This window comes from Astyanax mexicanus, chromosome 6 (assembly GCF_023375975.1).
Source record: "Astyanax mexicanus isolate ESR-SI-001 chromosome 6, AstMex3_surface, whole genome shotgun sequence".
NCBI classification, from domain to species: Eukaryota; Metazoa; Chordata; class Actinopteri; order Characiformes; family Acestrorhamphidae; genus Astyanax; species Astyanax mexicanus.
This window is the reverse complement of record NC_064413.1, coordinates 23,325,787-23,350,062: the sequence shown is the minus strand read 5'-3', so window position 1 is coordinate 23,350,062 and position 24,276 is coordinate 23,325,787. Positions and strand designations below refer to the sequence as shown.

The 24,276-nt window shown below is 39.2% G+C and overlaps 1 protein-coding gene and 1 long non-coding RNA gene across 5 annotated transcripts in view; one reads left to right on the top strand and one right to left on the bottom strand.

The window, feature by feature from the left end:
- Positions 1 to 24,276, top strand: part of LOC103026439 (L3MBTL4, histone methyl-lysine binding protein) — a 162,655-nt gene that overhangs the window by 112,595 nt on the left and 25,784 nt on the right. The window lies entirely within an intron of this gene.
- On the bottom strand, positions 7,280 to 8,617 carry LOC125802399 (uncharacterized). Its single transcript, XR_007439521.1, has 3 exons — positions 8,454 to 8,617; positions 8,021 to 8,106; positions 7,280 to 7,955 (listed from the first exon to the last, which is right to left on the bottom strand). It is a non-coding gene; the product is annotated as an uncharacterized LOC125802399 (long non-coding RNA).

Here is a 24,276-nt window from a genome sequence, read left to right as displayed (position 1 = left end):
AATCAAACATTGTATGGGGCTGAGTGATGTACTCGTGAGACGGGTATTCGGTTAGTGGTGTTAAGTCTTTACTCTGCTTCCTTCATAAAACACATTAGTTTTACACATTCCACAAATATGAGATTAAGTTCGAGTCAGAATTAAGCAGCATTTTTGTTTGTACCACTAGTATGTTCTTGAAATAAATACAATATTTTTAATTGCAAAATTATCCTGAAATATTGTGACATTTTACTTTTAGGTCCATATCACCAACCACTACACCTAAGGGTGATCTAGATATTTTTTATACTCAAACACACACATACACAAACACGCATATACGGACACAGAAATGCATAACTTGTACGAGACTTCTGTGTGCACACTCTATATGAGGTAATACACGCTCATGCACACATGCTCTGTTTCTGTGTGCTTATACACTGTGAAAAAGTAGTCCCACTGCAGACATGCAGACCAACAGACGCACACACACACACACACACACACACACACACATACAAGCATGCTCTCCCAGCGGAGATTGTACTCCCTGATGAGTCACCCTTTTTCTTGCTGTTAGCTCATCAAGCTGTGGCTGCAGGACCACAGTGTCACTAACTCAGCCAGTATCACAGCCTACAAAATGCCTGGCTCATTTACACTGGCATGCCGCTAGCCTTGTTAGAGCTAACCTCCTTTCACACTAATGAAGAGCTACAGACAAAGCTCCTGGAAGCGCTGCAGTTCCCCCTGACCCCGCCGCTGATTACCCGGTCAGTCTCGTCCCTCACCGGCTGCTGCGGCTTTCAGGGCCGGACCACTGAAAGTAGTTACTGTGTGTATAGAGAGAGAGAGAGAGAGAGCAGTGTAGGTGCACTAAATTCAGCTGGAGATAAATTGTATTGATGTGTTAAGTAGTACAGTGGAAAAGTGATGACAGCGGGATGCAATATAGATTTGTTGGCTTTTGATCTTAAGCTATTCTTAAGTTAGCTTTTTGCATATCGTCGCTGGCCTACGAAAAACACTTATCTCCATTTTTGCCGATTTTTAGTTTACTACATAATTTGAACAGACAAACTGTCCCTTACACTGTGCCAAACTTTCTTGATGAACGGACCAATGAAAACTCTTAAAATGACCTTAAATAAACTCTTTTTACAGTGAAAGGTTTTTCTCTCTCCTGTAAAGTTGATGTTTTGGAGATAAGTGTTTTTCATTGGACAGTGACAATATGTATTATACAGCATAGTTTCTATCAGGTTTTGAGAGCTGCTATTGTTTTTTTTTTTATTATTGTTTTTTCCACCATATTGTGTTTTCCACCAGATTTATCACATTGTGCATGTTTGAAATTGGTCATGTGACCAAGGCTGGATAATAGGTGTGGTACAGGATGATAAATGTTTTGAAAGTTTCACAGTAAAAAGACTTTGCTTAATTTAACATCTTGCCAAAATATGTATCATATATGATGTGCTTTTTCCACAAGTTAGCACAGTTCTCTGTGATTTTAATGTAATATCTGTAACATGCTTTATACCACAGCCCCCGTTTTAAACAGGTACCATATTTTTACCAAGAAGCAGTAAAGACACTCTGCTGAAGTTCAGCGTTATACAGGAATTTCAGATTAGTTCTACAGCACTAAGCCTGGAGCAGTATTAGCATTAGCTGCTAACCGTGCTAAGCGCTAACTCTTTTGCCGTTCAGAGGTGACCAGCCCCGACTAAACAGAGCAACATATGGATTGAGGCCATATACTGTACCTTAAATGAGATTTAAAATTTTTATAAAGTTTTGTTTTTCTGCTGCCTTGCTTTTCTGCTCTGTTAGAAACACCACCCCCACTCACGCTCACACACAGCACACAGCACACACACACACACACACACCGCTTACAAATGAAGACAACAAGTAACTACACAAGAACAACAGTCTAGTTAAACTGTTAAAATCTGTACTACTCCTGCAGTTTTATATCTACTCAAATCAGGATGGAAAGACACTTATTATTCAGTTTAATTTCATTTTCTGTTGTCTGCAGTCTTAATTTTTTTGGAAGCTGTATTACATTTCATAAACACCGAAACCTGACAGTTTTGTCCGTGCAAAATCAGTGGGTGAAATTATCCCATGAGGGGGCAGTATAATTCTAATGTGAATGGTATGTTAATTTTTTGGGGGGGTTTATGACCGAGTTCATATGTTTCAGTTGTTTTTGAGTTGATTGTGGGTCAGTAGGATCTCCAGGTACCTAAAATACAAGCATCAAATAGTGAGTGTTTAGGTACATCTGTCTTAATTTGCCATAAATTTGTTTAAATTATACTTTTAATGGATTTCATGACTTGGTTATAATGTGGGACTGCTACATAGATTCTTCTGTTTTAAAATGTTGTTTATGTGGTGCGTTTCTTTCTCTTACTGCTGTGGTTCTTCATGTTGTGGAGGTGGGAGAGCATCAGTGTGGACTGCAGAACAGTAAACACACTGGATCTTCCTTTGCTGAGAAAGCCTGATTCAATTAGCATGCTTCACAGAACTTGCACTCTCACTTATGTCCTTTCAGAACAAGATAAAGGCTTGTAACATTGTAAAATTATCTCCTTCCATCTCTCTCTCTCTCCTCTCTCTCTCTTTCTCTCACTTTCTTATTAAAGTGGTGTATATATTTTAGTCTGTAGCCAAAATCAGTTTGGCCAGACCACACGGTACATTACACTACACAGTAGCTCTCAAACATCAGTAAAAGAAGGAGGATAGGGGCCTGGGCAGAGTTGTATATATGTATATGTGTACCGAACAGTTATACAATTGCATCTCAGAAATGAGAATATTATCGAGAACTTAATTTATTTCAGTAACTCAGTTAAAAAAGTGAAACCTATATATTATAAAGATTCATTACACACAGAGTAATCTATTTTGCATGTTTATTTATTTAATTTTTGATGATTATGGCTTACAGCCAATGAAAACCCACAAGTCAGTATATAGAATATTATATACTGGTGAGACCAATTTTTACCAAAGTTTCCACAGTCAGTCATGGTTTGGGGAGCTAAATGTCATCTGCTAGTTTTGGTCCAGTTTGATATTAAATCCAATATCAGCAGAGCATCTACTAGGAAATCTTACAGCACTTCATGCTTCCCTCTGCTGATAAGCTGAATAGGGATGCAGATTTCATTTTCCAGCAGGGCTTGGCAGACTGCCCACACTCCCAAATGTACCATTTGTTCTTATATAATATTAAAATCTTCTGAGATACTGACTTTTGGGTTTTCTTTAGCTGTAAGCCATAATTAATCATCATCAACATTAAAATAAATAACTGTTTACTCTTACAAAGCTATGTATTACGTATTTTACACAGGTACATTTATCATTCAGTGCCAGATCCTGTTTTTTAGAGTAGCCTTGCAGCATTTTATAATGTCAACAACTGAAAGGCAATTCAAATTGTGCTAATTATAAACAGATTATCCAAATAAATATTTTTTTGTCTACTTCCAGTAGCCTAAAAACATAAACACAGTGTGCTTTTGAAAAAAGAGCATCTAAAGTGCTTAGAGAAGCAAATAATAAATAAAAAGTACATTAGGCAGTGTGAGGTGAAGCTATGCAGAGACAATGGGATAACAAAAATCAGTTACTGGAGTTACTGGAATGGAACATAGTCTATACCAATTTAAACCATATTGTCTATTTTATATCTCGTATGCAAGTATATAAAGCTCTGGGAAAAAATAAGAGATCAGTTAAAAATGGAGTTTCTTTGATTTTAACAAATTGAAAACCTCTGAAATAAAATCAAGAGGACGATGGATGATCACAAGCCATCAATGATGGATGATCACAGACCACCAGACTACAGAGAAGCTTCTTCCCACACGCCATCACTCTCATGAATAGCTGAACACTACAACATAACATCCAGGATACAGTCTGTTACATCCACACAAGACTGTTACATACATCCATATCCATGTCATCCCTCTCACTCTGTTAACCCTCTGTACTGCACTTTATTAATCTGGTGATAGTGGCTACAACACACTGTACTGTCTCTGCAAGTAATTCTTCTGTTCTCATATTTATATGCCTTATTTAACTCAGTTTAACTTAATTATTTATTCAGACTGCACCAGTGTCCTTACTGCTGCACTCAGCACTTTACTGTAAATATACAACTCTGCACACGTAAAGTTAGGTTACAGGTATGTTTGTATGTGTGTGCGTGTGTTTATGTGAGTAAATGTTTTACTTCTGTAATGTTATTGTCAATTATTGTGCACTGTGAGCTACTGAAACCAAACACAAATTCCTTGTATGTGTGAGCATACTTGGCCAATAAAGCCCGATTCTGATTCTGATTCTGATTCAAACCAAGCTGAACTGCTTGAATTTTTGCACCAGAAGTAAAGGCATAAAGTTATCCAAAATCAGTGTGTAAGGCTGGTGGATGAGAACATGCCAAGATGCATAAAAACTGTGATTAAAAACCAGGGTTATTCCACCAAATATTGATTGATTTCTGAACTCTTAAAAATTTATGAATATGAACTTTTTCATTGCATTATTTGATCACGTCTGAAAGCTCTGCATCTTTTTTGTTATTTCAGACATTTCTAATTTTCTGCGAATAAATGCTCTAAATGACAATATTTTTATTTGGAATTTGTGAGAAATGTTGTTCATAGTTTATAATATAAAACAACAATTTCCATTTTATTCAAACATATTAAAAAAAAAATCAGATAAACTGATTTAGAAACTGAAGTGGTCTCTTAATTTTTTCCAGAGCTGTAGATATTTTTAAAAAACTTTATATATCGCCCAGCCCTAGTGTGGACTATTAGGATAAATACAGTAATTTCACAAGCACACATGCCCCCAGAAACAAGCTGTAAGCATTTACATGGTATTGTGAGAAATATAGTGGTTTAGAAGTATCACTATTGTAACTGTAGTCTTTTTTGTTACATGATACTCATAACATATAATTTATCACTATAACAAATGTATCACAATAGTAAATTTATCAGAATACGATCCACCAAAGGCTCTATTAAGGTTTGACAAATCTGCCTTGGTAATATTTGTCGATCTTTTGACTATAAAATTGATGATGTGGATGTTGTTCAACACACACGTGCAAGCAGGAGGGTGGAATGCAGTAAAAGGCACTGATAGAGGCTCTGTTGCAGCTTCCTCAGAGCAGCTAGGGTTAAGAGCTGTGTTTGGACAGAGCCTGTGCTAAGACAGTATTTGTGGGTGTTGGTGCCTCAAATTAGAATGGATCTGGCACACGTAGTGGTCCTAAATTAAACCACTGCAGTGAGTGAGTAACCACTAATAACACAATGCCTGCAGTGCTTAGAGGAGATGGACAGAATGTGCTTTATTAATATAACACCCTTTATACAGTAAAATGCAAATGAAGCTCAAAGAAATTTACTGTGGGAAATGAGGCAACAATTGCAATGGAAAAGCAATGAAATACAATTCATGAAAACAGCAACTAAGTAGTAGCAATAAATTACAACAGTGAAGTAATATGAATTATAAACACATGTTACAAAGGGAAAAGTTGTATAATTATTTTTTTTTTCATCAATGTATGCCTGTTTTACATATTCTTTTATATTTTTATGCAGAATAACCTCCAGAACTTAATTTTCTAATCAAGTAAAATAGTAAAATAATGAAACCATGATCTAATTAAGTTGGCTTGGAAAAGCCAACTTCTTGTTCTTCGTAATCTTCTTATTATTAAGTTGGCTTTGGAAAAGCCAACTTATTGTTCTTCGTTTTCTTCTTATTATTATTATTATTCTTACGCCTTTTTTTCTGTACGCTACTCCTCCTAGAGCTTTTATCGTAGAATCACGAAACTTTCACGGATCGTAGGACCTATAGTGAATTACGTTGCTTGTGCTTTTTGGAGCGATTTATCGTACGGTTTTCGTAAAAACTTCGTAAACGTACGCATTTTTTCCCCATAGGAATGAATGGGGGAGAATTTTGAACGTCCGTGACGGTCACAATTTTTGAGATACGGAGACCAAATTCGGCGAGCTAATAGATCTTATCAAGATCTTTAAATTAATAAAAGATTGCGAAGCGATACGACGTACGGTTTTCGTACAATTGTCGTACGAAGTTTTCCCATAGAAATGAATGGGGGGCCCAGAGTTCCATCTCACAGACGAGCAGCTCCGCGCACGGAACCCCTTCTCTCCCCTGCTCCTCCAGTACTGTGAGTGTATGGAGGAGCTGCTGTATGGAGCAGCTATCAGTCAAAAGTTTGGACACCCCGGGCACCTCAGCCAGCGCTTTGCAACCACCTATTAACTGTTTAGCAACCACTCTCTCTTTCTCACTCTCTCTCTACTTCTCTCACTCTCTCTTTCTCACTCTCTCTCTACTTCTCTCACTCTCTCTTTCTCACTCTCTCTACTTTTCACTCTCTTTTGCTCTCTACTTCTCTATTTCTCACTCTCTCTTTCTCACTCTCTCTCTACGTCTCTATTTCTCACTCTCTCTTTTGCTCTCTACTTATCTACTTCTCACTCTCTCTTTTGCTCTCTACTTCTCTACTTCTCACTCTCTCTTTTGCTCTCTGCTTCTCTATTTCTCACTCTCTCTTTTGCTCTCTACTTCTCACACTCTCTTTTGCTCTCTACTTCTCTATTTCTCACTCTCTTTTGCTTTCTACTTCTCTATTTCTCACTCTCTCTTTTGCTCTCTACTTCTCGCTCTCTCTTTTGCTCTCTACTTCTCACTCTCTCTTTTGCTCTCTACTTCTCTATTTCTCACTCTCTCTTTCTCACTCTCTGTCTACGTCTCTATTTCTCACTCTTTCTTTCTCACTCTCTCTACGTCTCTATTTCTCACACTCTCTTTCTCACTCTCTCTACTTCTCTATTTCTCACTCTCTCTTTTGCTCTTTACATTTCTTTATTTCTCACTCTCTCTTTCTCACTCTCTCTCTACTTCTCTATTTCTCACTCTCTTTTGCTCTCTACTTCTCTATTTCTCACTCTCTTTCTCACTCTACTTCTGAATTTCTCACTCTCTTTCTCACTCTCTCTCTACGTCTCTATTTCTCACTCTCTCTTTTACTCTCTACTTCTCTATTTCTCACTCTTTCTTTCTCTCTTTCTCACTCTCTCTCTACGTCTCAATTTCTCTTTCTCGCTACTTTTCTATTTCTCTATTCTCTACTCTTTCTTTATTTCTCGCTCTTCTCTCTACTTCTCTTTCACTCTACTTCTCTACTTCTATGTCTTGCTTTCTCTTTCTATCTATCTCTCTACTACTTCCTCTTTCTTTCTCTACTTCTTTATTTCTCGATGTCCCTTTTTCTCTAATTCTCTTTTTCTCGCTCAATATTTCTCTCAACTTTTTTTCTCACATTCTCGCGTGTTCTTTCTCTTTTTCTCGCGATTTTCTCCCTACTTCTTTATTTCTTGCTCTCCCTTTTTCTGTACTTCTACATTTAACACTCTCTCTTTTTCTCTACTTCAACCATTTTAGAAATGATAGCAACAACCTAGCAACCAGTTATCAACACCTTAGCAACCACCTGGTAAACATTAGCAACTGCCTAGCAACCACTTTAGAAATGATCACAACCGCTCAGCAACCATCTGGAATATGTTAGCAACTGCCTAGCAACCAGTTAGCAACACCTTAGCAACCACCTGGAAAATGTTAGCAACTGCCTAGAAACCACTTAGCAACCACTTTAGAAATGATCACAACTGCCTAGCAACCACTTAGCAACCATGTGGAATACGTTAGCAACTGCCTAGCAACCAGTTAGCAACACCTTAGCAACCACCTGGAAAACATTAGCAAGTGCCTAGCAACCACTTAGCAACCATGTGGAATACGTTAGCAACTGCCTAGTAACCATTTAGCAACCACCTCGGATACCATAGCAACACCTTGGCAACCGCCTAGCAACCACCTAGCAACACCTTAGCAACCACCCCGGATACCATAGCAACACCTTAGCAACCACCTAGCAACACCTTAGCAACCACCCCAGATACCATAGCAACACCTTAGCAACCATCTAGCAACACCTTAGCAACCACCTAGCAACACCTTAGCAACCAACCCAGATACCATAGCAACCGCCTAGCAACACCTTAGCAACCACCCCAGATACCATAGCAACACCTTAGCAACCATCTAGCAACACCTTAGCAACCACCTAGCAACACCTTAGCAACCAACCCAGATACCATAGCAACCACCTAGCAACACCTTAGCAACCACCTAGCAACCACCTAGCAACACCTTAGCAACCACCCTGGATACCATAGCAACCGCTTAGCAACCGCCTAGCAACACCCTAGCAACCACCTAGCAACACCTTGGCAACCACCCTGGATACCATAGCAACACCTTGGCAACCATCTAGCAACACCTTAGCAACCACTTAGCAACACCTTAGCAACCACCCCAGATACCATAGCAACACCTTAGCAACCACCTAGCAACACCTTAGGAACCACCCCAGACACCATAGCAACACCTTAGCAACCGCCTAGCAACACCTTAGCAACCACCTTGCAACCACCTAGCAGCACCTTAGCAACCACCCCGGATACCATAGCAATACCTTAGCAACCGCCTAGCAACACCTTAGCAACCACCCTGGATACCATAGCAACACCTTAGCAACCACCTAGCAACCACCCGGATACCATAGCAACACCTTAGCAACCACCACAGATACCATAGCAACACCTTAGCAACCACCTAGCAACACCTTAGCAACCACCTAGCAACACCTTAGCAACCGCCTAGCAACACCTTAGCAACCACCCCAGATACCATAGCAACACCTTAGCAACCACCTAGCAACACCTTAGCAACCACCCTGGAAACCATAGCAACACCTTAGCAACCACCTAGCAACATCTTAGCAACCACCCCGGATACCATAACAACACCTTAGCAACCGCCTAGCAACCACCTAGCAACACCTTAGCAACCACCCAGGATACCATAACAACACCTTAGCAACCACCTAGCAACACCTTAGCAACCACCCCAGATACCATAGCAACACCTTAGCAACCATCTAGCAACACCTTAGCAACCACCCCAGATACCATATCAACACCCTAGCAACCACCTAGCAACACCTTAGCAACACCTTGGCAACACCTTAGCAACCACCTAGCAACCACCTAGCAACACCTTACCAACCACCCTGGATACCATAGCAACACCTTAGCAACCACCTAGCAACACCTTAGCAACCAACCCGGATACCATATCAACACCTTAGCAACCACTTGGAAACCATGTGGAATACATTAGCAATTGCCTAGCAACCAGTTAGCAACAGCTTAGCAACCACCTGGAATATGTAAGAATCTGCTTAGCAACCAATTAGCAAACACTGAGCAACGATGTGGAATACATTAGCAACTGCCTAGTAACTACCTAGCAACCACTTAGCAACACTTTACTTTATATAGGTATATATAAAGTAAAGTGTTTATATTACTTTATAAGACAATTATTAGCTTTTCACCATGTTAGCCAAAACTTTTTGGACTTTAACATTTAGCTGAAAGTCAACAGCAAAGCAACCACTCTTCACACGCTTTAGACAGAAATATCTTAGCAACCATTTTAACTTTTTCAACGTTATTAACGTACTTTTCCAAGCCAACTTAAAGTTCGTTATCGAACTTTCCTTTTCTAGTTATTATTATTATTATTCCGCGCTCAAAATTTAATCACTATCTCCTCCTAGGGCTTTTGACGTAGAACCACGAAACTTTGCAGTATCGTAGTACCTATACCCGAATAGGTTGCTTGTGCTTTTTTAAGCGATACATCGTACGGTTTTCGTAAAAACTTCGTAAACGTACGCTTTTTTTTCCCATAGGAAATGAATGGGGGACAACTTTGAACGTTTGTGTAGGTAACAATTTTTGACATACAAAGACAAAAATCGGACGGTCTATAGAACTTACCGCGTTCTTTCCGAAAATTTTAACGTTTTGACGATACGTCGTACGGTTTTCGTACAAATGTCGTACGAAGTTTTCCCATAGAAATGAATGGGGGGCCCAGAGTTCCATCTCACACACGAGCAGCTCTGCGCACGGAACCCCTTCTCTCCCCTGCTCCTCCAGTACTGTGAGTGTATGGAGGAGCTGCTGTATGGAGCAGCTATCAGTCAAAAGTTTGGACACCCCGGCACCCCAGCCAGGGCTTAGCAACCACCTAATAACTGCTTAGCAACCACCTTAGCAACCACCTGGAAAACGTTAGCAACTGCCTAGCAACCACTTAGCAACACCTTAGCAACCACCTGGAAAACGTTAGCAACTGCCTAGCAACCACTTAGCAACCACTAGGAAAACGTTAGCAACTGCCTAGCAACCACTTAGCAACCACTTTAGAAATGATAGCAACTGCCTAGCAACCAGTTAGCAACCACTTAGCAACCACCTGGAAAACGTTAGCAAATGCCTAGCAACCACTTAGCAACACCTTAACAACCACTAGGAAAACGTTAGCAACTGCCTAGCAACCACTTAGCAACCACCTTAGAATCGATAGCAACTGCCTAGCAAGCACTTAGCAACACCTTAACAACCACTAGGAAAATGTTAGCAACTGCCTAGCAACCACTTTAGAAATGATAGCAACAGCCTAGCAACCACTTAGCAACACCTTAGCAACCACTAGGAAAACGTTAGCAACTGCCTAGCAACCACTTAGCAACACCTTAGCAACCACCTGGAAAACGTTAGCAACTGCCTAGTAACCACTTAGCAACCACTAGGAAAACGTTAGCAACTGCCTAGCAACCACTTAGCAACCACTTTAGAAATGATAGCAACTGCCTAGCAACCAGTTAGCAACCACTTAGCAACCACCTGGAAAACGTTAGCAAATGCCTAGCAACCACTTAGCAACACCTTAACAACCACTAGGAAAACGTTAGCAACTGCCTAGCAACCACTTAGCAACCACCTTAGAATCGATAGCAACTGCCTAGCAAGCACTTAGCAACACCTTAACAACCACTAGGAAAATGTTAGCAACTGCCTAGCAACCACTTTAGAAATGATAGCAACAGCCTAGCAACCACTTAGCAACACCTTAGCAACCACTAGGAAAACGTTAGCAACTGCCTAGCAACCACTTAGCAACCACTTTAGAAATTAAAGCAACTGCCTAGCAACCAGTTAGCAACCACTTAGCAACCACTAGGAAAACGTTAGCAACTGCCTAGCAACCACTTAGCAACCACCTTCGAAACGATAGCAACTGCCTAGCAACCATTTAGCAACACCTTAACAACCACTAGGAAAATGTTAGCAACTGCCTAGCAACCACTTAGCAACCACTTTAGAAATGATAGCAACAGCCTAGCAACCACTTAGCAACACCTTAGCAACCACTAGGAAAATGTTAGCAACTGCCTAGCAACCACTTAGCAACCAATTTAGAAATGATAGCAACTGCCTAGCAACCACTAAGCAACACCTTAGCAACCACTAGGAAAACGTTAGCAACTGCCTACCAACCACTTAGCAACCACTTTAGAAACACCTTAGCAACCGCATAGCAACACCTAAGCAACCACATAGCAACCACCTAGCAACACCTTAGCAACCACCCCAGATACCATAGCAACACCTTAGCAACCACATAGCAACACCTTAGCAACCACCTAGCAACACCTTAGCAACCACCCTGTATATCATAGCAACACCCTAGCAACCACCTAGCAACACCTTAGCAACCACCCCAGGTACCATAGCAACACCATGGCAACCGCATAGCAACACCTTAGCAACCATACCTGATACCATAGCAACACCTTAGCAACCGCATAGCAACACCTTAGCAACCACCTAGCAACACCTTAGCAACCACCCCAGACACCATAGCAACACCTTAGCAACCACCTAGCAACACCCTAGCAACCACCTAGCAACCACCTAGCAACACCTTAGCAACCACCCCGGATACCATAGCAACACCTTAGCAACCACCTAGCAACATCTTAGCAACCACCCCAGATACCATAGCAACACCTTAGCAACAACCTAGCAACACCCTAGCAACCACCTAGCAACCACCTGGTATATGTTAGCAATTGCCTAGCAACAGCTTAGCAACCACTTCAGAAATGATAGCAACCGCCTAGCAACACATTAGCAATCAAAAGTACAACCAAAAGTTTTTCGATTTCAGCATTTAAACAAGCGTTTTTAGATTTCAGCGTTTAACCAAACGTTTTTAGATTTCAGCGTTTAACCAAACGTTTTTTGATTTCAGCGTTTAACCAAACGTTTTTAGATTTCAGTGTTTAATCAAACGTTTTTAGATTTCAGCGTTTAATCAAACGTTTTTAGATTTCAGCGTTTAATCAAATGTTTTTAGATTTCAGCGTTTAACCAAATGTTTTTAGATTTCAGCGTTTAACCAAATGTTTTTAGATTTCAGTGTTTTTGGCATTTAGCGTTTAGCCAAAAGTTAACAGCATATCAACGACTCTTCACACTCTTCAGACAGAAACAGCTTAGCAACCATTTTAACTTTTTAACGTTATTAGTGTTCTTTTCCAAGCCAACTTAAAGTTCGTTCACGAACTTTACCTTTTCTAGTTCTTATTATTATTCTATTCGCAAAATTTAATCACTATCTCCTCCTAGGGCTTTTGACGTAGAACCACGAAATTTTGCAGTATCGTAGGACCTATACCCGAATAGGTTGCTTGTGCTTTTTTAAGCGATACATCGTACGGTTTTCGTAAAAACTTCGTAAACGTACGCATTTTTTTCCCATAGGAATGAATGGGGCCAAATTTTAAACGTCCGTAACCGCCACAATTTTTGAGATACGAACACCAAATTCGGCGAGCTTATAGATCTTATCGAGATCTTTAAAATAATACGAGGTTGCGAAGTGATACGACGTACGGTTTTCGTACAATTGTCGTACGAAATTTTCCCATAGAAATGAATAGGGGGCCCAGAGTTCCATCTCACACACGAGCAGCTCTGCGCACGGAACCCCTTCTCTCCCCTGCTCCTCCAGTACTGTGAGTGTATGGAGGAGCTGCTGTATGGAGCAGCTATCAGTCAAAAGTTTGGACACCCCGGCACCCCAGCCAGAGCTTAGCAACCACCTAATAACTGCTTAGCAACCACCTTAGCAACCACCTGGAAAACGTTAGCAACTGCCTAGCAACCACTTAGCAACACCTTAGCAACCACCTGGAAAACGTTAGCAACTGCCTAGCAACCACTGAGCAACCACCTGGAAAACGTTAGCAACTGCCTAGCAACCACTTAGCAACTGCCTAGCAACCACCTGGAATACGTTAGCAACTGCCTAGCAACCACTTAGCAACCACCTGGAAAACGTTAGCAACTGCCTAGCAACAACTTAGCAACTGCCTAGCAACCACCTGGAAAATGTTAGCAACTGCCTAGCAACCACTTAGCAACCACCTGGAAAACGTTAGCAACTGCCTAGCAACCACTTAGCAACTGCCTAGCAACCACTTGGAAAACGTTAGCAACTGCCTAGCAACCACTTAGCAACTGCCTAGCAACCACCTGGAAAACGTTAGCAACTGCCTAGCAACCACTTAGCAACCACCTGGAAAACGTTAGCAACTGCCTAGCAACCACTTAGCAACTGCCTAGCAACCACTTGGAAAACGTTAGCAACTGCCTAGCAACCACTTAGCAACTGCCTAGCAACCACCTGGAATACGTTAGCAACTGCCTAGCAACCACTTAGCAACCACCTGGAAAACGTTAGCAACTGCCTAGCAACCACTGAGCAACCACCTGGAAAACGTTAGCAACTGCCTAGCAACCACTTAGCAACTGCCTAGCAACCACCTGGAATACGTTAGCAACTGCCTAGCAAGCACTTAGCAACCACTTTAGAAACGAAAGCAACTGCCTAGCAACCACTTAGCAACACCTTAACAACCATTGGGAAAACGCTAGCAACTGCCTAGCAACCACTTTAGAAATGATAGCAACTGCCTAGCAACCACTTAGCAACACCTTAACAACCACTAGGAAAACGATAGCAACTGCCTAGCAACCACTTAGCAACCACTTTAGAAATGATAGCAACTGCCTAGCAACCACTTAGCAACGCCTTAACAACCACTAGGAAAACGATAGCAACTGCCTAGCAACCACTTAGCAACCACTTTAGAAATGATAGCAACAACCTAGCAACACCCTAGCAACCACCTAGCAACACCTTAGCAACCACCTGTTATATGTTAGCAATTGCCTAGCAACCAGTTAGCAACAGCTTAGCAACCACCTGGAAAACATTACAATTGCCTAGCAACAGCTTAGCAACCTTTTCAGAAATGATAGCAAACGCCTAGCAACACATTAGCAATCAAAAGTTTAACCAAAAGTTTTACGATTTCAGCGTTTAATCAAACGTTTTTAGATTTCAGCGTTTAACCAAATGTTTTTAGATTTCATCGTTTAACCAAACGTTTTTAGATTCCAGCGTTTAATCAAACATTTTTAGATTTCAGCGTTTAACCAAATGTTTTTAGATTTCAGTGTTTAACCAAATGTTTTTAGATGTCAGCGTTTTTAGCATTTAGCGTTAACAGCATATCAATGACTCTTCACACTCTTCAGACAGAAAAAGCTTAGCAACCATTTTAACTTTTTAACGTTATTAGCGTTCTTTTCCAAGCCAACTTAAAGTTCGTTCACGAACTTTACCTTTTCTAGTTACTTTTTGTTTTTGAACTCTTCTGTATCTTTTAATCTGTTTTACTATAAAATGTCTTGTTTCCCTCTTCTTCTCTGTAATTTAACAGCATACACAGAGAAAAACAGCCGTTTAGATTTAGACACCTATTCCCTCATAAACGACTTCACAAACACTGCACAATTAATTCATCACAGTGACTCAATTAAATTCAAGAACAGGAAATAGTTATTACCGCCAGAATATTAATGCCATTTCTTATTATTCTGTGCTCCCTGGTGAAGGTTGAGGCTTCATGACTGTAACTGGAGTGTTTGTGTTTGTGTTGGCTAGGGCTGGAGCATGAACGCACAGCTAGTAGCTGTCCTGCAACAGCAGTAAGTGTGTGTAAGTGCTGGAGGCTGTGTGAAAACAGGGGCTCTTTGATTGACAGATGATGTAGGGTGGGAAAATGCTTGTTTTTCTGCTTCAGGCTATTGCAACTCCCTGTTCTCTAATGGGTTTATGTGTGTTTCACTTATTTTACTTATATAAATCTAAGAGTGTTTCCACGCTTAGATTTTCCACACCTGCACTTTTTATTCTGGTTAAATCGTACTCTAGTTTAATTCAGCTTTGGTGTGATTCATTTTTGCCATTACTCCATTTTAAACTTCACAAGTAGTCCAGAGCACAGGACCTCCTGTCTGTAATTACCTTTTTGCTCCCACTCCAGACAGGTCAGACCAATAAGCAAAGAGTGTTTTTAAATGCATTTTGTTGCACTGGATTTTTTTCTGTACAGAAACCATGCAGACTAAGGGAAAATGGTGTCAAATTTAGAAATTGGCTAGCTTATTCATACCAGAGCAAACAAACTATAAATATAAATGAAATATTTTTAAATATTTTTAAACACTTCTACACAGTGATAAAACGGACTGCAATTGAAAAAAAAAAGGAGTACCAGTGAGTTTTTAGACTTTCTCTGTCACATGACATTGCGTTCAGTAGCTCCTCCATTTCCACTGATGTTTTCACATGGATCTCCTTGGAAAGGTGCGCTCAAAGTGTATTTACGGTGCATAGCAGTGCACAAACAGCTATTTTATTAAACGCGAGAAGACGAAACTCAGAGATGTGCATTGGGGCGGGAGTAAAAGTACCGGAGGACTACGGAGTTCAGTGAAAAACAGTAGTTATTCTGCCTGTAATGACACATATATGGTCATGTCAGACAGGAATAAAATCACAGAGGACCCCCCATAAAAGAAGACAATTAGCCCATGACCCCTGAGAAATTAATCCCATCTGGATAGGGCTAAAGTCATATTCAAATGTTGTTGCACCACTAACAAAAAAAAAAATTACAAAAATAACTTTCTTACTTTGGCTTAACAACTTTGGGTTTCTTGGCTTATCATTTAAAAGTTTGCTGCAGTTAAGGGGAAGTGTGGAAGTAATAACAAGATCTAAAAGACCAAAAATTACTAAACACCAAATACCAAGTTCTAATATGCTTGCCAGGAAGGCAAGGAAGACGCTCACGTGAGGACAAAAGATCAGCAGGAAGGATTACCAGACACAGGAGTAATAGTCCTCACAATCCTTTATCATAATGAATTAAATAGTTGCTAAATAGACCTGGATGCAGAGCATCTTACTTTTGTATGTTGCCGGGCCTGTTTACTCTGACAAACCTATTTCATCCATGTCATCTTATTTGTAATTTCTCATGTTTTGTTTTGTTTGTTTTGTTTTGTACTGAACAGCTTTTCTTCCTTTAGACGTGTTCTCTTATCCCACTTCTCACTGCCCCTCTGTTTTCCTGGTATGGTCACTTAGGCTCATCTGTGTAAAGATGGTGAACACTTGACACCTCTTCTCTCCTGGGGGGGGGGGCTAATGCTGATCCAGCTTTTCTTAGAAAACCTGAAGAAAATGCAATAGACTTTTTTTACGTAGTTTATACTTTGTGAGTTTAATCAAAGTTTGGTTCCAGAGGTGTCCTTAATGTCAACACACAGAATTGTTAAATTTCACTCTGCATATTCGATTTAACACAGTGAGGGTGTTTTATATGCTCTTAGTAATTCAGTAACTGCAGAATTAATTCAGGATTTTGTCAGAAATCCATTTAACATGTTTAGATGTACTTCTAATCATCTAATTGGAAAAAGTCAGGCTTACATAAGTCTGACAATAATCATATTTCTACTTGGCAAACAGCCGTTAATCACAGAGAAGAATGTGACGTAAAATTCAAACTTCCGTCCTCCAAATTCTGTAAACATGGATCAACTTTACTGGCAAATGTGGTGCTTTTTCTTTTCTTTTTTTAATTTAAGGTACAATTCTGTTCTGTTTAAAGTTTTTTGTAAACTGCTTCGAACACAGAGGGAAACAAGCATTTTTTTCTAAATAAGCATATCTCCTGTACAGTTACATTTGCATGCATGTGCAGACTGAGAAAACGTATCCATGCACTGAGAAACCTAATCACTAAGCTAAGATTAAGTTCTAGATCTGTTTTCATGACCACTTAAATAATCAGATACCTGCGTTATCACAGAACACAGACATACAAAAAATGACTGCCTAATGTAGTCATTTTAATAATAATGCGTTGTTAATAACGTTTTAATAATGGTTTCTGAACAAAAGGGCAGGTTAAATTGTGCCTGAAGAATCCCAGATATTGGCATCAGCCTGGAATTCCCATATCAGTGCACCCCTAGAGATGTGTTAAAGAGCAGATTTGCTCATGCAGTTTGAAATGCAGCCACTTTCGCCTGTAACATTTACGCAAGGTGCCAGGCGAGGGCTTATGTGGAAAGCAGCCAGGCAAGAAGAAAGATGCTCCCAAAGCCCTTTCTCGAATCATTCCTCTTCCAGGTGCCGTCTGTGTGTCTGTGTGCACATTCACCACCTCTCTTTCTCCTCTAGCCTCAGTGACAGAGTGTGATGACGGTTGGGTGTGAAATGGTTGTGTGTCCTGGTTGTCATTGAGGAAAGAAGACTTTCTTTTGTATTCTTTGTGGTTGTGAAAGTCATACACTCTAAAAGTTCTGTCTTAAAAGAGCTTAATTTGGGTCATTTACTCAACCCTTTGCTGTGTTACTCTATAAAAAAAACACACGCTGTGCTAAACTAAGCCAGAATTGCTGATACATAGATACATGATAAATAATAAACTGATAATCTTTAACAAAGATATTTTGTAGGTTTATTTCAGCCTGTAAACATAAAAGTAATAGACAGAAAACAGTCTTTCGTAGACACACAACAAAAATCTTTACCTCTCAAACACCTGATAGTGGGTGCCAGATAGATGGCACATTCCATATCCGGTATTTAACATTGCTCAATCTGTGTGTGTAATGGAAATATCATAAAAGGCATTATTACCCACAGTGGACAGTGCAGTGGATAGTAATTATCATAATCAGTGGTGTCTGGCTATAGTCGTCTGTGCAAACATAAGATAGACTCCACAGAGATTCACAGTCAGTGCAGCAGGCTTTACATGCATATCCTGCAGGTCAGTCCAGCATTCTTCAGTTTCCATGAGAAATGGCAAAAATCATGGGACATGAGTCTAGTGAGAGTCACCAAGATAGCATATTTTACATACTGATGCTCTGTTTATTGAGCATCAACTGATGCTCAGAAGAATTTACACTGTACAAAAACAACTTAGCAAACGGTACAGAATGATTTTAACCTTCCATAATATTATAGAATTCTTTTTTTACTTAAAGGTCTTATTCCATCTTTTTATTAAGTTTAAAATGTCTAGTTGTGGTCTCTAGTATGAATGAATGAATGTGGAAAAAATATTGGGGATATTTTTAAGATTATTTTACAGATTTTGTATGTGATCCTTTCTACCACAGTGTTGCAGTAGAGCACAATCATCTCATTTCAAAACAGGTGCTTTGTATTCAGCAATAACCTTCCCTTTAGCCACACCCCTCTCTCTTCCCATTCATTGTCTCAGCACGGTTGGATATTGCGAATTGTAAAGATAGACCAACAGAGCTGTGATAATTTTGAGAATGTCAATAATTTAAAAAAAAAAGAAAAACGTTTCATCCACAGTGCACTGTTGGTGGTCACTGTTTTTATTTTAGAGAGGGCAAAATTGAAATAGAAAAATCCAGCTTAGGCCCTATCCGGACAGGATTCGTTTTTCAGGGGGACGTCTGTGAAAAATATTTCACACTTCTATTCAGTGAAAAAACTTTTGCATGTGGACTGCAATTAAAAAAAACAGGAGGAACAGTGAGTTTTTTTCCCACTCGCTGTTGTGTTTACGTGAATCTCTGTGGAAATGTGTGCCCAAAGTGTAATTACGGTGTGTAGCAGTGGACAAATAGCTATTTTATTTAACGTGAGGTGATGAAACTCAGAGATGTGAGTCCGGACGGGATTAATTTTGCCGGAGGACCATTGAGTTTAGCGAAAAACAGTAGGTTAATTTTGCCTGTAATTTTTTTTTCAGAGGAAGTCTAAGAAAAACACATACATGGTCGTTCCGGACGGGAATAAAATCACAGAGGACCCCCCATAAAAGAAAAATTTACCCCAGGACCCCCTGAGAAACTAGATAGGGTCTGGATAGAAGCTTTAGAAAAAATTTGAATGACTATTTTTATTAAGTTACATCATATAAGCATCAATATATTGTTTTGTTTTTTTTTAAGTTTAGTGAGCAAGAAAACATTTAAGGTAATGTGATACTTTGTTTTTTCCCAAGCTAAGATTATCTTGCAGCGTATTGATTCTCTGCCAAGCACACCTTTACTCTGCTAAATCTTTACATAGAAATGAGCTGCTATTCTAGTGTAAAAATGTCTCATCATGTAAAAATGGATACTGTGTGAATACACAGAGGTGATGGGGCTTTTTACACAGTACTGATGGATAGACACGTACTATAAGCTTTTTGGCATTAAAGGGAAGCTTGGTTCATATTATTTTGGACAACGAAAAGAAACTGTATATACCTGAGCTGTGTCCTCTGAACCTCAAAGCAGCTTAAAACGCAGGCTGGCACACAGCTTTCCTTTTTTCTTTCTTTTCTTCTTTTGGGAAAAGCCTATTGGTTTTTGAAGGCTGCTCTGTCGCACCTCCATTTAACTAATGAAATCCCACAGTAGGGTTCCGGGAAGAAGGATGGGACAAAAGTAAGAGTGGGAGTGGTTCGCCATTAGGTATAGTGGTTTGTGGTCTAGTTGATGATTTGTTTGACAAAGGCTGTCATGCTGTGTAATTGGAACTGCAGAGGAAACGCAGTTTCCTATAAACTTGTTCCATTTGTTAATTTCCGCAGCTACTTCTTCTATTGTTCCTTTCGAGAATGAAACTGACTCTCAACAAATGGCTGTTCATTAGATTACTCATCGAGTAATCATGAGCCAAACCATCTGGGAAAAAGCTATCTAACTGAACAATGACAAACCATGATAAACAATAGTTTTCTTTACCGGAAAAATATGACGTATTACATGCTGTAAAAAAATATTTCTATTTATTATTGAAATAGAGACTGTTATCAAAATATAAAATGCTTTGTCATTATGCCATTTGTAAATAAGCAAATGAACAAAGCCATGTTATCAGATTTAAGTGAGTAACTGAGGTCTTTAGAAAGATCCTGCAGTTAACCTTTGTTAGACAGAAGCCATTTAGTCACTTTCAGGCTGTGTGTGTGTGTGTGTTTTGTGTGCGTGTCATCACTGATGCTGCCACCAGTCCTTCAGCGTAAAGAGTTCCTTCATTACACTGCGCGAGTCAAACCCAGCTCTTTCTCCTGAATCTCACGCTCTCACCTGCTGGGCTCTGCTAGGAGTCTACAGTCTGGCAGGAGTAGCAGGGCTGCTTTTGGCCAGAGCTTCTGGAAAGTTCCCCACAGGAAAGATGTAGAGCATTTCAGCTCATACTGGTTGCTGCACGTCATGATCATGAGTGTATATCTGCTGTGTGTGCTGTTATGTGGATGTGTGAGATGGACAGTTTTCACCTTCAATAATGTGGAAGAAAAAAAAATACTGTTTTAATATTGTTTTCTCATACAAGTATTGAGGAAAAATTGTATATAAACACATTTTCTGGGATGCACTATGGTGCATTTCTGATTGTAACACACTGAATCAGTGAGGACCTCTGGGCTAGCTGAGGGGTTCCACTAGGTGATAGGTAAAGGTTGATGGAGGCACGTGAAACATATTTGTTAAAGGTGTCCTTTCGCTAAAGTCCACTTTTTCTTGTTCAGCACTAAGAACAACATGGCAGTTCGTTCCTGTGTTATTTGTGCAAATAACACATCAGTGTTCTATGCTTTGCCCAGTAATTCAAAGCTTAGGAACAAATGGTTAAAATGTATCTATGAAATATTACCAGTGAAGTACAATTGAGACAGGCACGTGTATTTTTAGAACAGTTCTGTTCACACTAGTTAAAAGTAAAAATCCACCCCAGGGTTTTGTTCCAAAGGCTTGGGCAGCTATGCTCTGGTACTTTCTGGACCTGGACTACCCACCTCTGTGTGTAATTAAAGGTTTACATAGGACCTCTGATGGATTTTGCATTTTTCAGAGACTCTAAAGACTAGGTCAGTGGCTGAACAGGGCATTACACATGTTATTGCAAAGAATATTTTTAGTGTAAAATGTCTTTATTTTAAAATGTTTCTAACTGGTCTATCACCCTAATGATAGAATATTGTCTAGTTTTTTAAAGAATGTATCCCACCTCCTACCATATTAAAAATGTGCTACAAAGGGTTCTTCAAGTGATTCTATAGAAGAAAACATTTTTCTCAAGTGCTTACAATGGAATCTTTATGTAATGCCATAAAATAAGCCATTCTTCTATGGCATCAATTAAAGAACCCTCTGTAGCACATTTTTATATTGTAAGAGGTGGGATGCATTTTTTCAAAAAATAGACTAAATTGATAACTGTGCATCAACAGGTTGGAAATAGGTCAATGTAAAAATCAATATTTTATGGCATCATTTAAATAACTCCTTGTCGTGTCTATATTCTTAATAATGTCCTTTCAGCTCTCCTTCCAAAACCACACCACTAAAACACACGAGAGCACACACTCTGCCTATAGTCACGACTGAGGGAATTGGAGAGAGAGGTGCACACCGCAGTGGGGGTGGTGGTTTAATAAAACTATACTTAGAAGCTCTGGAAGAATCTTTCTCATAACTGAAAATAAACACAAAACTTATGTACATCAGCTCATTTTTAAAACTTTTCATTCAAAGCAAGTACAAGCTGCATTCCACAGCCTAGACTGCGGCTCAGGTAGGGCGGGTCCTTGGGAAGACTGTCCAGTGATCACTCCTAGTCAGTAGCCAATTACTGTATTTCTTGCACTATAAGATGAACTTAAAATCCTTACATTTTCCCTAAAATCATTAATGCACCATATAATACAGTGTGACTTATGTATGAATTTTACCAGCCAGGTTTTAAGAGTGCTAGCTCTTTCACCATTCAGAGGCCAGTATATCGGACTGTAGCCTGCAAGTTTACAGTGTTAAACTGTAGCTGCTAATGATAATGCTGCTGCACCCAGCCTTAGTGGAAATCTGAAAATTTAAGCTTAATTTAATTTAAGCTTTCTGTACATAAATGAAAGCACTTTACTCAACCAAATAAACAGTTTTCAGGAGAGAAATCTGTAGGTTAACATCCAGTGCTCGTTTGACTTAAAAATATATTGTTTTGAGAATTAAGGTTTTTTTTTAAGAATTAAAAGGAAAACATGACAACATCCCTGTTCCTTCTAGTGTTGCATAATGTGCCTTATAATCCAGTGCTACCAGAAAATAGATGTTTATTTATAGTGCACCTTGTAGTGCTGAAAACATGGTCAGACAAATGAAAGCATCTAACGATGGTTTTCCTCCTCTTAAACACTCTAATTTCATCCTGAGGTAATAAAAAGATTACTGTGATTTAAAAATAAACTACCAGTAGGAAAAATCTAAGATTGCTTGGTTAGAATTTGCTAGCTAATTCACCAACAAACTTATTTAATAAGATAAACATGTAAGTCGCTTTATACTTATGATTCAAATATGATTTTTATTATTATATATTATTTAATATTATATTTTACAAAAAAGGTTACAGTTAAAGACAATAAATTCAAGTATGTAAAAAACTAGACTGCTAAAAAAAACAAACTCTGGAGGATTTATTTTTCTCCCAATTTTATGGTTTGTTTTTCTCCTTTCACATTATATGCACACAGGAGACTGTGGGAAACAGAGGGTCTTAAAAAATGTCAGCTGCTTCCTTGAAACTACTTCAGACATTTCTAGGCTGTATATGAAGGGTTGGTTGGCTTTGGAATAGCCTTTTTTAAACATGGCAGCCGAGAAATACAGCAGACCTTAGCCACAGCCTAGACATAACCCTGAAATACCATCAGTTTCAACAAACTACACTTGCATAAAACTATAATATAGACATCATTATACATGCAGATTAAAAAATAATAAAAAAAGATCACAAAAATGTGAACAGCTACCTAGCTGTCAGCTAGCTAGCTTACACTTGCATTAACACTGAACTGGTACATAATGTAGCTTCATACTATTCTATATTGCCAAAAGTATGTGTTCACCTGCATTGCTTTTAGGGATGTACTTTGTGAACTATAAGGTGCATCAGATTATAAGGTGCACTATCAATAAACGACTATTTTCTGGTCTATTTTTATACATATGGCGCACCGGATTATGTGACACTAGTAAGGAACAGGGGTGTTGCCATGTTTCTCTTCTAATTCAGCAGGTCTCACTGCTGGGTGGTGGTGGCGCAAACAAAAAGCTAAGATAAATAAATAAAACTGTAATTCAAAGAAATGATTGTCCTAGTGCTGGGAAACAAAACCGATTGAACAAAATTTGAGAAGATAACTAGGAGTTTGTAGGTGGTGAATGTTTAGAAAGGACTAGAAGAAAGGACCTTTTTTTTAGTCAAACGAGCGCTGGATGTTAATCCACAGATTTTTCTCTTGAAAACTGTTTATTTGGGTAAGTAAAGTGCTTCCATTTATTTACAGCAAGTTTAAATTTCTAGATTTGTACTAAGGCTAGGTGCAGCATTTTAACATTAGCGCTGCACTTCAGCTAAGTAGCTTTACTGCTCTTTACAACCTGACTGGTAAAATTCTTATCTAAGCCGCACTGGATTATTAGGCGCACTGATGATTTTTGGGAAAATGAAGGGATTGAAGTGTGCCTTATAGTGCAAAAAATTATTTTATTTCATTACAATTCAGGGAAATAACAGAAATAAATTCCCATATAAAAAAAACACCCAGATAATGACCTGTCAAATAGAAAAACAGAAGTCTTGCAAGCATTATGCTACCTTTTTGTTAAAGTATTTTAGGAGTGCAGGCTGATGTAGGTACCTATGTAACTTTCTCTGTAAAGACAGCTACTGTAACTGTAAGCTGTGTGCACGTATAGAGCTGTGTGAGTGATGTTGGGGATGTAAAGCAGGTAGACC